Source organism: Euprymna scolopes, chromosome 15, assembly GCF_053919585.1.
Source record: "Euprymna scolopes isolate OS-2025 chromosome 15, ASM5391958v1, whole genome shotgun sequence".
In the NCBI taxonomy this organism is placed as follows: domain Eukaryota; kingdom Metazoa; phylum Mollusca; class Cephalopoda; order Sepiida; family Sepiolidae; genus Euprymna; species Euprymna scolopes.
This window is the reverse complement of record NC_136496.1, coordinates 104281585-104295729: the sequence shown is the minus strand read 5'-3', so window position 1 is coordinate 104295729 and position 14145 is coordinate 104281585. Positions and strand designations below refer to the sequence as shown.

Below are 14145 nucleotides of genomic sequence, written 5' to 3'. Positions count from 1 at the left end.
ATATAACAAATAGACTACGAAGATCGAAAAAACCCGGTACATCAAAAGATCGCGTTTCAATCAACACGTTTTTCTGAATCTTTACATTTTAGGATCACACCACATCGTTTATTATGCTTTTTGACTGACAAAACTTTTTATGACTAATTGCTATCTAACTTATTATCGGATTTATATCGCTTATGACACATCGTAGGTCAGACTATATCATTTTCTATGACAAACAAATCAAACTACGTAATAATTTTTACAATATAAATATATGCGACCTGACCTCCCTTGGTTTCGATGTTACAGGAGGAAGACCGCAGTGTCCACACAGATACAATGTAGTTTTAGCTGGTTCAGTCCGAACATCCACAAAAGTCCCGCTACGCAGTTTCAGTCGCTTCCACAAGGACTACGTTGATATGAAGCTGGATGCAGTAATTTGAGGCTATTTTTTCACTTTATCTCTCGCTGAAAAAAGATAATTCAACTTGGTTGTTTTTTTAAAGTTAATAATAAAAATAATGATACTACTACTACTACTACTACTACTAATATTATTACTACTACTAAATAATATATAGCAAAACCCATGGAAATCCCACGGTAGTTAGAAACATCATCACAGAGGCAAACAATAGAATAAGTGTAATATTAGTTCCGGTAAGACCGTAAATTAAAAAAAATATATATATTTTGCTACACGAGTAAGAATAACTGCTTGAGATATATTATTACAAGAAATATAACTATAGTAGGCAACGCTTTTTCCTAGAGATATAATTTAATCAAAGTGACTTGTAAATCAATAATAAATCTGTCACAATCCTCTTTTGATAATCTGATAATTTAGCATGTAAGTAATAATTTTTTTCGAAACATGTTACATGCCAACTTTTGCAATTTCTTCATAGTGGTAAGAAAATTGAATGGGCCAGTAATTGGTGGGATTTGATTAATGAAAAAATGAAAGTGTAGGACGAGACAGATTATATCGCTATGCTTGTATATATATATCAGGCTTCCTTCAGTCTTGACAGACTATGGATACCCATTGTAAGGGTGCCTGCGCGTGAAATTTGTGTGGCAAGAGTTGCGCAATCTCCAACCACACCTCTCCTGAGTCAACATTGTTGCATACCAGTGGCAAGTTGAGGAACAAGACGACTGGAAACAATGCCGAGATAAGCGGAGAGCACATACAGCGCCTAGAATTCCCAAATGGTCACCCATCTGGTATTAGCCAGGCTCAACGTTGCTTAACTGCGGTGATCTGACGAGAACCGGTGTGTCAACGTGATGTGTGTGTGTGTGTGTATATATATATATATATATATATATTTATATATATATATATATATATATATATATATATATATATATATATATATATATATATATATATATATATATATATATATATATATATATATCATAAGATAAATATTCTTAATTCATTAATTTCGTAGATGAAATCAAATCATTTTTCGATCATAAATTGCTTAAGCCATTTTCGAGACTGACTGACTTCTATTACCCCCGCATTTCTTAAAAATATATATGAAATACAGTGATGTTTAGATAGTAAACTGCATCAGCAATTACTGAAATTACGCAATACACTCCACTATACAAAATATATATGAAACACGTGATTTTACGAACGTAAAGTGCTTCAGTCATCTCCGTGACCGACTCCTTATATCCCTTCTATTCTTTCCACCCGTTTTCATAATAATATGATTAGAAATAAGGTACTTTCACAGTATTCTACCGATTTGAGAAAACAATGAATTCAATGATTCGACGTGATTCTCGGTTTTCAAAACTTTTGTGTACGTCACAGGTAAGATTTTCGTTGTTTTTCATATAAGTGCTATATCATACAAGTACCTAATTTATCGAGTCGATTTCTGTCCAAGTACCTTATTTCTTATAAGAATGAAACTCTTCGATTATTTTATGTAATTTTCTGCTGAGCTAACTTTTCAGTACGTTACGGCTAAGAGTTTACTTGTTTTTAATATGAGTGCTATACTGCAGAAGCACCTTTGTTATCATTGAAAAGTTATACTACTCGATGATTTTACGTGATTTTTAGTTTAAATAATTTTTATTTATGTCAAAGTAAGTTTTTTTCGTTACTGCTAAGAGTTTTTTTTTTCATATATGTACGGATATCACATGTTAACTATTAAAAAAAACAAAGAAAAAAGAAAATAATGCTTTGGAAGCCTGCGATTATGGGAACCAAACGAACACTATTTCCTTCCACCCATGGCCAAACACCAACGGCGGAGATAATGCATGGGAAATTACATTATAACGATAAAACAGACACTCCTCCTCCTACCCCGCTAAAACAGAAGGTTTGGAAATCCTAGACGGTCCCAGACCACTTTTAAAAGCAACATAATCGTGATTCGCTCCCCACCTCTACAACCACCATCGTGACGTCTTTTTTGGAAAAAGACTCTGCAGTTTTTCCAAATGTATACCGAAATGGATTGTTTTATATAAAAAATATTACATAACATCGAAAAGCCAGGAAAAAACGGGCATCGCTCAACAGGAATTGACCATCACAGAACACTAAAAATTAATTAATGTGTTGGTGGTGGCGGTGGTGGTGTGATGGCGGTGGCGCTGGTGGTGATAGTCGTGGTAATGGCGATCGTGGGTGTACGGCGACAGTAGTAGCGGCGATAGCGGCGGTGCCGAATGCAAGTGCGGTGGTGTTATTGGCGGTGGCAGTGGTGGCGATTGAAGTTAGGGATTGCAACGGTGGTGACGGCGGTTGTGTTGGTGGTGGCGGTGGCGGTGATTGCGGAAGTGGCGGTCGTTGGGGTGGAGATTGAGCCGGCAGTGGTGGTGATGGATGGTTGATAGTGATGGCGAGGCGGCAGTGGTAGTGGTTGTTTGATGGTGGCGGTGGTGGTAGTGGCGGTGACGATGATGTAGAATTTGTATCAATTTCAACACAACATATAAGTAGGTAATACTGTTTTCACCTGAAATGCGGGGATTTGAAGGGCATTTTGCAATTATTCAGAAGGGACATTTCCCGGGCATTTTCTGATTAATCACAAGAGACATTTCCAGAGCATTTTATAATTAATAAGAAGGGGTATTTTTAGGGCATTATATAATTAATCAAAAGAGTCATTTCCAGGACATTTTATAATTAATTAGAAGAGATATGTCAAAGACACCTTAAAATCAATCAGAAGAGACATTTTCAGAACATCTTATAATCAATCAGAAGGAACATTTCCAGAGCATCTTATAATTAATTAGAAGGGACATCTCCAGGGCATTTTGTAAATAATCTTAATAATAATAAAATCGACGTAATTCTAGTTTAGTTTTTGTAATACGGTTAATTATTCATAAGAAGACACAAATAATTATATACAGTTCATAAACAAGAAAAACAAATATCGATTATATTTTTCTTCTTCTGGTAGTCTTCAATAGTAATCAAACGGAGATATTTTGTTTGTTTTTTTCGTCTGATTCCTTTTTCCTGATCGGTATTTACGTGGGGTTATGTGGGGCGATTGATCATCTCCACCAAGCTCCAAACTCTTCAAAAACTTGAGCACAAAGTAACCTTTTCTTGGTCTGAACTGCTTTATCCATAGATGAAGTGGGTGACGTCTGAGTAGACCTGGGGTTCTTTTCTGACCAATCCTCATCCACCACGTCATAATTCAGTTCGCTCTGATTGTATACCTATTTACTATGCCCCCCCACGGGGCAGAGTTAGACACCAGGGTCGTTTTTTAACGTGGAGAAAAGGTACAAAAATAAAAATTGTCTCAGTCGTGAAGGATTTCTCCTCCACCGAAAGAGAACAAGAAATGGAAGTGCAGCATCTGAAGAACAGATACTACACTTTGATCTTGTCCCGAACGCCAAGGTTAGCCACCTTTCCCAGACACATCAACTAGGTAATTTCAGTAGAACAAGTTTCTCACAGACTGGTTTATTTTCGACCCTGACCTCAACGGCAACCTTCTAGCCCAAAAATGGCTAGATTTTTTTTTAAATAATCATGTTTATAACAATATTGTTTAATGTTTTTGACTTTGTTTTTACCTTTACAAAGAAAACGTATTTCATATCAACGAACCAGTCATATCTCTATCCAACCAGTAAGCTCACCTTGCAGCCCCGTTATATCTGCCATAAAAATAATGCTCTAATTCATCTACCACTGGCCTCTTTTTGGGCAATTTTAAACCATAGCTCTAATCAAGCTCTGTCTGTCTGTCTGTCTGTCTGTCTGTCTGTCTCTCTCTCTGGTCCCATTCTGCGGTAATCTCCGACAATCGTAGCTAGTTGGGCCACAACAATAAGAATGCTTATCTTTAAAATTAAGTTTTCTACAAGACATATTTTCAACATTAAATAACATGAAAAAAGGTTGATATGCCGTAAAACAAAAAAAGGCTTATTTATTGTTACATTATTCCAAATAAAACGTGGCAGCAGCCGGGATTGAACTCACTACACGAGTTTTTAGTATAATTCAAGGCTTGCCGGTAGCTGAATACTTAATGCTTCGCCAGGGCTATCAATGGTATTATTCATCGTGAATACATCACTAGATGGGCTGACTACCAGAGCTAAAGAGAGTTCTATTTACCCTCGAGGGAAGGATAGACTGCGCATGTTTTCCAACCTGGTATTTTACCTCGCGGTACATACGCGGCCTCGCCTTCAGAAATGGTCACCCCTCTGTTACTGGCCAGCTCAACATTGCTTAACTACAGTGATCTGGCGAGAACCGGTGTGTCAACGTTACATTATTAGTTATGTCTAATATCTGTGTCATAACTCCCTAAAACTACAGTGACTTTGAAGTAAATGTTAATGAGATAAATAAGTGCAAGATAAAAAAATGAATAACATATTTAGGCTCTTATATTAATAAATCGTATGAATTTACGAGGCGGTTTCTGAAAAGAAGGAGTTCGTATTCGATTTGAAGACCACCTGTTTTAATAAGCAGAGAGGATATTTTGCGGTAATGTATTACATATGTGAGAACCAATTATCCCAGTGTCCTAGAGGTGGAAATTCAGCTGGACATATACGGGAAAACAGTAAAGTATTTTTTCATTGTGGTAGAAGACGAGTTCTTCCTCTGAATAGCTTACAATATGAAAAAAGATCGAAGTTTATTTGAGCATATTTCGTAAAATAACGAGGAGGAAGAGAGAGAAGCAACATTCCAACGTCGATTTTGTACTCCAATAATTCATGTTTTGATGTAGTTTGAGTTTTATAAAAAAATTTTAAGAAATAAAACTTTCCGAACAAAATGCATTTTTAAAGAATCGATATTTTCGTTATCGCATTGGATTTATGTTTAATTGATTGTCCTTAACCTGATTGGCTTGTTGGTTGTTTTTGTTTTACGGCATATCAACCCTTTTCAGGTTATATAATGCTGAATCCAGTTATTTTGAAGAATAATTTTTTTAATAGAATATATTTGTTTTCCAAGTCGGTTTCTATTTAACGCATAGTTGGAACTACTACCACTTCGGGTCAGAGTGGACCTGGGAACAATGGCAATTAATGCGCGGCTCCAAACTCCAAATAGACAACACGCTTTTACTCTAAAACAATTTCAGTTTCTTCTTTCCTCCCCACGAGGTCAATAAAAGACAAAAGGTCGGTATTTAATGTGGAGGAATGAATTCTTAAAAAAAAGAGCACACAGGATAATAAATATGTAAAAAAAAAAAAAAAGCTCTCAGTCAAGAAGGATTTCGCCTCCACTCACCTACTGCAAAAACTTAAGTGTAGTATCAGAACAGATACTACACTTTGTTCCTAGCATAAAGGCCAAGTACTTGCATTTAATTGTTGGTTTTTAAGTTTTTTGCCTATTTTAAAATTTGAATTTTCAATATATGCTGTCAAAGAACTTTTAGTTTACTAATTATAAAAGTAATACCATCATGCTATGAAGAAAGGTAATTTATCTGAAAAATGTAAGATACAAATAAAAAAATAAGAATGAACTTTTCATAGAAAACATATATACAGTGCCGGCAAAAAGAAAGTCCGCACTTGTAATTTTTTCGATAACTGCAAAGTATACAATAAAAGATGTGTGACGTATATACAAAAAGGCTTTAGCGAGGTCCGTCCGTCACAGTAAATACTCAGATGGCATGTCTCGTTAGCTAGTTAGACGTCAACCGGGTTTATGCTCTTTGCGCGAGTCGATTTATATGTAAATTAGCTTAACTCTTGCTGGATCATCTCTTCTCTGCTACAGGGCTCCTCACCAGAAACGGTTGTAGGAATATTACCACCGTTCGACACTGATCCGTAAGTGATCGTAGAATGCGGAGTGCGAGTGTGTCTACAATTGTTGATTGTATCGTCTGTGTTGGAGATATTTCTCGAGATTGACGGTATGCTGTGGTTGATGTCAATTACACAAAAGCTTGTAACCGAGTTTGCAGAGTCGAATACAGGCGAGTTTTTGCCTATATCGATGTGCATCGTTCGTGTTGATCGAGTTCCCTATGCATTGGTTGAATCAACGAACGTCCAGTCGAGTTTATCAATGTGCGTGTAGCAACTAACTCGTTTTAAACTCGTGACTTCTTCCATCGTGGTTGTTATTGATATCCGTGAATTTTATGCGCTTGTCAAATATCCTTGGTTGGTTGCTTGGATTTTGGTGGGAATTCCAATATTTTGTCATAGCTGCTAGTTGTTTGTTCAGCTGTTTTTATCGGTGATTGTAAAGGGTTGAAAATGTGTCAGGCGCATCCAACACGGTGATTTCGCACAGAATATGGGCTTTCTTTAATCTGTCCACAGACACCATCTCGGTTCGACCATTTATATTCAGTTTGCAACATTTATTTTTATTAACAAAACTTTGAATGTCCCCAGATAGGGAGGGCTCAAAGGTCCACGGACCGCGTCATTTCGAATGAATACATGAGTCCATTTATCCATATCTCTCGGAACATGTGCTGAAATCATTTGTGGATGAGGACACAGGGGAGGTAGTCTCGAAAAATACACCCGAAGCCGTGAGACGTACGACGAGATGTCTGTGTTGGATGAATTTTTGAAAATAATCTCTAAATTTTTGTTTCTTGAAATTTTATGCCCTTCGTTAAATACGTTTTGTTATTCGAGGAGAAATGTCGTTTATAAAACTGGAAAATTCCTTTGTCTACTTTTATAAAAGCGAGACATTTCGTTTGTTTTCCTCGAGGTGGGTTAGTTATATCCCGAAGTGTTTTAGGTAATGGTGCCGGCATGCCACAGCACAAACTGCATAGCTGATTATATGGGAGGGGGCGTCGTGAATTTCAAAAAAGACGTCCCCTTGTGCAAACCATAAATTCGCATCTTTTGCGAATGGTGGTAGTGATATAAAACTCATTTTTTTCTTATTGCAGTGATAAAACAAAAAACAAAAAAAAAACAACGAACGGACCAAATGAACAAAAGAAACTTTCAAGGACTAGCTGTCCAAGAGAAATTCGCACACACAAAAAAGTTTTTTTTCAAAATATAAAATGTCACAATAAATAATACTAAAAGGAAAACATCGTTCTTTTTAGTGTGTGTGTGTGTGTGTGTGTGCTTGTGTGTGTGTGTATATATATAAAAATAAAAGGAAATTTGCAGACGTTCTTCCAAACTTTCTTTGAATAAAGTAATAGTGTTGCAACAGCCTAACACAAGAGGGCAACAATTCTTTTATTCCTCTGTAGTACTACTTAATATTTTTTTTTTATTGAAGGAAAAAAATGTTATCAAAACTAAAGCCAAATAATCAATGTAATTTAAGTTAAGACTTACAACAACGAATAATCCTTTCGTCCGAAGCAAACACTTTTTTGAGCCAGTTGCTCTTTGTAATTCCAGCAGGGTGTTTAAACCGATGTTAGGTAAAATTGTGTTTTACATGGATGATAGATTCGTCGAAGAAGGGGATACCACTTTAGCGAGGCCCGTTCGTCGCGGAGAATACTCAGATAGCATGTGTTCTTAGCCTTTTAGTCGTCAACCGGTTTTATGTTCTTTGCTTTTTGTGTGAGTCGATTTATATGTAAATTAGCTTAACTCTCCATCGATCTCGCAGGGAAATCTCTTTTCAGCTACAAGTCAATCAGCATTTCCAAATAATTATGAATCTATTTTTTTTCTTTGAAGCGTTGCTTCATGTCCGCAAATTTTAAACTGATTATGTTGGCACAAACCACACAAACAAACCAATCGAAAGACACATTATTGATGGAATACGATCGGTTATATTTATCTATGTCACAATCTAATAGGAACTAAATTAATAAAAAGAAGTATCAGAACCTATGAGACACTTTACCCCTAGATAGAAAACAAAACAATGATACATTTATGTGCTTTCTTACCTGCGATGGTAAAGTTTAACAGAAGCTCGCTATTTAATATATAGAAAACTCAGGTTAAAAAATGTTCATTTTAGATTGTGACAATAATAATAATAATAATAATAATAATAATAATAATAATAATAATAATAATAATAATAACTAGCGGGACCTATGGAAATTCCACAGCGGCATTTTTCATATGTAATATATTGTTGATGGGCATTCTGTGGGCGTTCTGTTCAGCGTGAAGGAAAGCACAACCATATTATTCTAACCCTTTTATTAAAACTGTAATAACTTTGATATATTTCCTGGGTTGATTAATTCATTACAAATACACCGGTCAATTAACTCACATTTCATCATTTTTCATGATTATTGAATATGTTACTATGTTCGACAATAATTTATGATAATTTTAACCCGCATTATCGCCTCTCCTCTTAGTAAAATAAAAAAAGACTGATATATTTTATGGGCTGAATATTTCATAAAAAACACAACTATCAATTAACTCACATTTCATCATTTTTCATAGTTCTTGGATATGGTACTAATTTCGACAATAATTTGTAATCATTTAAACTTACCATATAGCATACCTTACTAAAATAATAACTTTGATATATTGTCTAGGTAGATTATTTCATTACAACACACCAATCAATTAACTCACATTTCATCAGTTTTCATAATTCTTGGATATATTACTAATTTCGACAATCACTTTTTATATGTTTGACTCACATTATTAACGACCCACTACTAAAATAATAACGTTGATATATTATCTGGGCTGATATTTTCATTTCAAACACACCAATAATTAACTCACATTTCGTCATTTTCTTAATTCTTGGATATGTTACTAATGTCGACAATCGATTTTCATCATTTTAACCCACATCTTCGCCCCCTGTATTAAAATAATAACTTAGATATATTGTCTGGGCTAATTATTTCATTGCAAACCCACTAATGCATTAAATAACATATTATCATTTTTCATAATTCTTGGATATGTTACTAATTTCGACAATCATTTTTTCATAATAATCCTAATCGCGCTCTCTTATTAACATATTAACTTTCATATATTGTCTGGGCTGATTATTTTATACTAAACACACCAATTAATTAACTCACATTGCATCATTTTTCATAATTCTTGGAAATGTTACTAATTTCGACAATCATTTTTCATAATTTAAACACACCTTATCGCCCTCTCTTACTAAAATTATAAATTTGATATAATTCCTGGGCTGAATATTTAATTACAAGCACACCAATTAATTAACTCACATTTACTCATTTTTCATAATTCTTGGATATATTACTAATTTCGACAATAATTTTTCATGCGTTTAACACACCTTACAGCCTCCCCTTTACTAACATAATAACTGTGATATATTCCCTGGGATGATTATTTCATTACAAACACACCAATCAATTTCGGGTATTCTCATATTATATATGTTCCACCTATCTTATCCAATCGCGGGTGACGCCGCATATTCTGTTAGTATATATCTTTCACCTATCTAATTCGATCCTGAGCGACACTGGGTATTCTGCTACTATATGTTTTCAACCTATCTCATTCAATACTGGGCAACGCTGTCTGCTAGTATATATTGGCATTTATCTCATTCAAACCCGTGAAATTAAAAATTTACACGAAATAAAGTAATGTTTAAATCGTAAACTGTTTCAGCCATTTCTGGGGCCGATTTTATATCCCCCACCTGACTTCTAAATATATACATGAAATAATGTACTGTCGAAATAGTAAACTGTTTCAGCCCGTTTTGGGACTGACTTCATATCCCCCACCCCACTGTTATACATATACATTAAATGACGTAATGTTTAATGCGAAAACGGCTTCAGCCATTTCTGGGACTGATTTCATATCCCCCCACACTACTATTAAAAATATACCTGAAATAAAGGTATGTTTAATCGTAAAGAGTTTAAGTCATTTCCGGGACTGACTTCATATCCTACAACCCATTGTTTAAAATATACTGGAAATAAAGTAATGTTTAAATCATAAACTGTTTCAGTAGTTTTTCGAAATTAATACATTTAGGGATTAGGCAACCGTTGCTTCAACATGAATTTCTGCGTGTAGTATCAGTCTCAGAATTCCAGTGACTTAAATCCCCCTTTTTTGGTCTTGGTTAATCGAGAGAAAATCCTTCATTACTGACACAATTTATATTTTTGTTACTGACCAGGGTGCCTCTTTTGGGGAGCTGGTTTCCCCCAAAATTTTTAACCGACCCCATGTCCAACTCTGTTCTTGTTGGGAGGCAAGTAAACAAAAAAAAATAATAATCAGAAGGGACATTTTCCAGGACATCTTATAATTAATCAGAAGAGACATTCCCAGTGCATTTTATAATTAATCAGAAGGGGCATTTCCAGGGCATTTTGTAATCAAATCAGAAATTACTTTCCTCGGTTATTTTTGTAATATGAAAACTTTGTTACATTAAATAACCTATTTACAATGTCTCTGACGGGACAGATTATGACACCAGGGTCGTTTTTTAACGTGGAGAAAAGGAACAAAAAATGGTCTTAGTCGTAAAGGATGTTTCCTCCACTGAGAGAGAAGAAGAACTTGAAATGTAGCATCTGAAGAATAGATACTACACTTTAATCTTGGTCAAAAAGCCAAGAAGAACAAATCATCTTTATTAGCTTTGCCTCAACAGCGACACAATTTTTTGTTTGTTTTTTTAATGGATTTCATAACAATTAAACTACCCGGATGTAAGCGTGACACACTAAAGGACACACACGCTATCGTATTAATATATAGACAATACGCTCAGTTTAAAAGGATCACCCTTTACTGACCGAGAAGGGAAACTATAAACAAGCGATTTCGCCAAAACATATGACGCACACTTCCTCATTTACTTCACTTTATTTTTCTATTAATTTAACCATTAAAATGTATTAAGAAACACTAATGTAGAAAATATAGCATTTGATAAATAAAAAGAAAAATAAATAATTGTTTACATTTTCGGCATGTGATGTTATGGGTGCGTGTTTACTAAGGTGGGGACAATGTTAGTTGCAATAAATTAGAATATAAATACAATTATTTATGATTCGTGTAGGTTGCATATGCGTTTTCCATAGGAAAGTCTTAATTTTGTTTACAAAACAAACAAGGCACGTTCTTTAGAAATAGGTGCCGAAACTGGCATTGATTATTCGAATTTCCTTTTGCCTTCATAAAAAAATTAGAATGTTTACTTGTACATCATATCATTATTACTCTTATTATAATAATAATAATAATAATAATAATAATAATAATAATAATAATAATAATAATAACAATAACAATAATAATAATAATAACAATAACAATAACAATAATAATAATAATAATAATAATAACAATAACAATAATAATAATAATAACAATAATAATAATAATAATAATAATAATAATAATAATAATAATAATAATAATAATAATAATAATAATTCTGATTTCGTTTATCAACTTCTCTCTGGAAAGGGATGGGATTCATTTCCAGAGGATTTCCCTCAATCCCGGCTTCAACCCAGGAGCTAAAAAGATCAAGGGTTTTCCTAAGGATGTTGGTGGTACCTACAATTGCAGACGCCTGAAGTCCGCTTAAAACATCGGGGAGTTGTACTTTTTTTCAATTGTCCTTCCAGACGAGTTTATCTACTCCTAGTGCTTTATTATCTATGTTTTAACCCCGCGTATACGCCTTATCTCCAAGGTGAATGGAGCATAATTGCTCCACTTCTCATTCTCCTTCCCTCTCACATTTCTGTCCCAGAGTACTGAAAAGTCTACAATCTGCCAGTTTTTTGAGACTTTGTCAATGACGACCAAATCTGGATGATTATGTTCCAATTGCTTACACATCTCCCAATATATCCGGAATCCCATGTGATCGTGTCCTTTGCGATACTTTCTCTGGGCCAGTCCACTACACCCTGCTGCAATGTGCGCAATTGACTCTGAGGTCTTACCACAAATCCGGCATTCTGCAGCAACTTCCTCTCCGAGAACCACTTTTTTGAACAATCGTGTTCCTAATGCCTGTTCTTGTGCTGCACAAACAAAAGCTTCAGTACACTTAGCAAGATACCCAGCTCTAAGCTATTGCATTGATCTTTCATCAGCCACTTCTACTATATCCTGGAAGAACCTTCCATACATTTTCTTCCTAGCCGGTACCTTTACTACTACTACTACTACTACTACTACTACTACTACTAATAATAATAATAATAATAATAACAATAACAATAATAATAATAATAATAATAATAGCAGACCAGAAGATTCACTAAATGTGAAATATATGTGAAATATATTAATGAATGTGGAATATATTTAATTAATAAATATGTTTTGATAAAGCTACCATTTGTGTTGATAGCACGAAAATGAGAAAGTTAGACAGTAAAACAATCACTAGTACGCATCAAATATGAGTTTATTAAAGTTTATTTGTGTACATTTTATTGTAATTATATAACTGATCCAAATAACATATGTTAATATACTAATAAAGACTGAAACATTATAATTGTACAGCATAGTATAAAACATAATAAAATCACATTTTAAGAGGCAATCTTTGGTTTACTCTTTCAGTCAATCACCTCTTACTGGACTATGTTCTTTTTCTCCCGGTTCTTTCGAATGTTCACTTTTTTTACGTACTCTTCGCGAACTTCTTTCATCGGTCACAATCCGCTGCACGTCGAAATTACAACTAGTTCCTTTCTCATACTATTGCAACGATGATCATATATTACTATTATGATATTCGAAACATAGCTACATTAAAGAGGGGTCACTGATATTCTTGTACAAGGTTACCAGATTGACCTTTTTAAATCCAAACTTTGTGAATGTTGAAGTAGTTTCGTCTACAACAAATAGTATTTCGCCTTTTTCAAAGCGTAACGTACAGACAAACTAAAGAAGTAGCAAGCAAAATATCATATAGTGTTTCCGAATATTTTGCGATGAGGATTGATTTTTTATTCTTCGGTCACTTTTTCTCATCTGGAGTGTTCTTTACAAAACGTTTCAGTTAATGTAACCTCCGATCTCTTTCAGGTGTCTCTTTTCGAACTGAAGCATTTTCAAGTCAACTCGAGAATCCGCAAAAAATTCGAACCACATCTTTTATTTAATACACGGGCATAGCATGCTCTCATTTTGTCAACCATAACATAGTAAAAGTTTGCATTTGTACTTTCAGTGTCGTCCGCACTGAGCACTGAAGCTTTAACCATCCTTTAACTTAAATTACACCTGAATAAGCAACTACTTTATCCACCAGGCTGTTGAGCCTAACAATAACAAGAGTAGTAGTACTAAAATGCAGTATTTAAATAAGCATAGATATAGAGGAAGGAACATATAGGTGAATTGTTAAGTTAATCATAAATTACAGTTACAATCCGGAAATAAAAAAAACTATCTATATAAATTATCTATATAAAAGCCAAGTACGTCCAAGGATGGAATACTGTTGCCATATCTGGGCAGGAAGTGCTAAAAACAGCCTATCCTGCCTTGACAGAGTACAAAATAGACTTCGTGGCTTAGTGGAGGATGCCCTTTTCTCTACCCTGCTACCTCTCTCCCACAGAAGAGACGTTGCTAGCCTATCCTTGTTTTATCATTATTTCCATGGCAGGTGCTCGTCTGAACTCCAATCTC

At 34.6% G+C, this 14145-nt stretch overlaps 1 pseudogene; it reads right to left on the bottom strand.

Annotated features, from left to right (window-relative positions):
- Positions 1-1182: 1182 nt before the first annotated feature.
- On the bottom strand, positions 1183-1301 carry LOC145294266 (5S ribosomal RNA; annotated as a pseudogene).
- Between the last annotated feature and the right edge of the window lie 12844 nt (positions 1302-14145).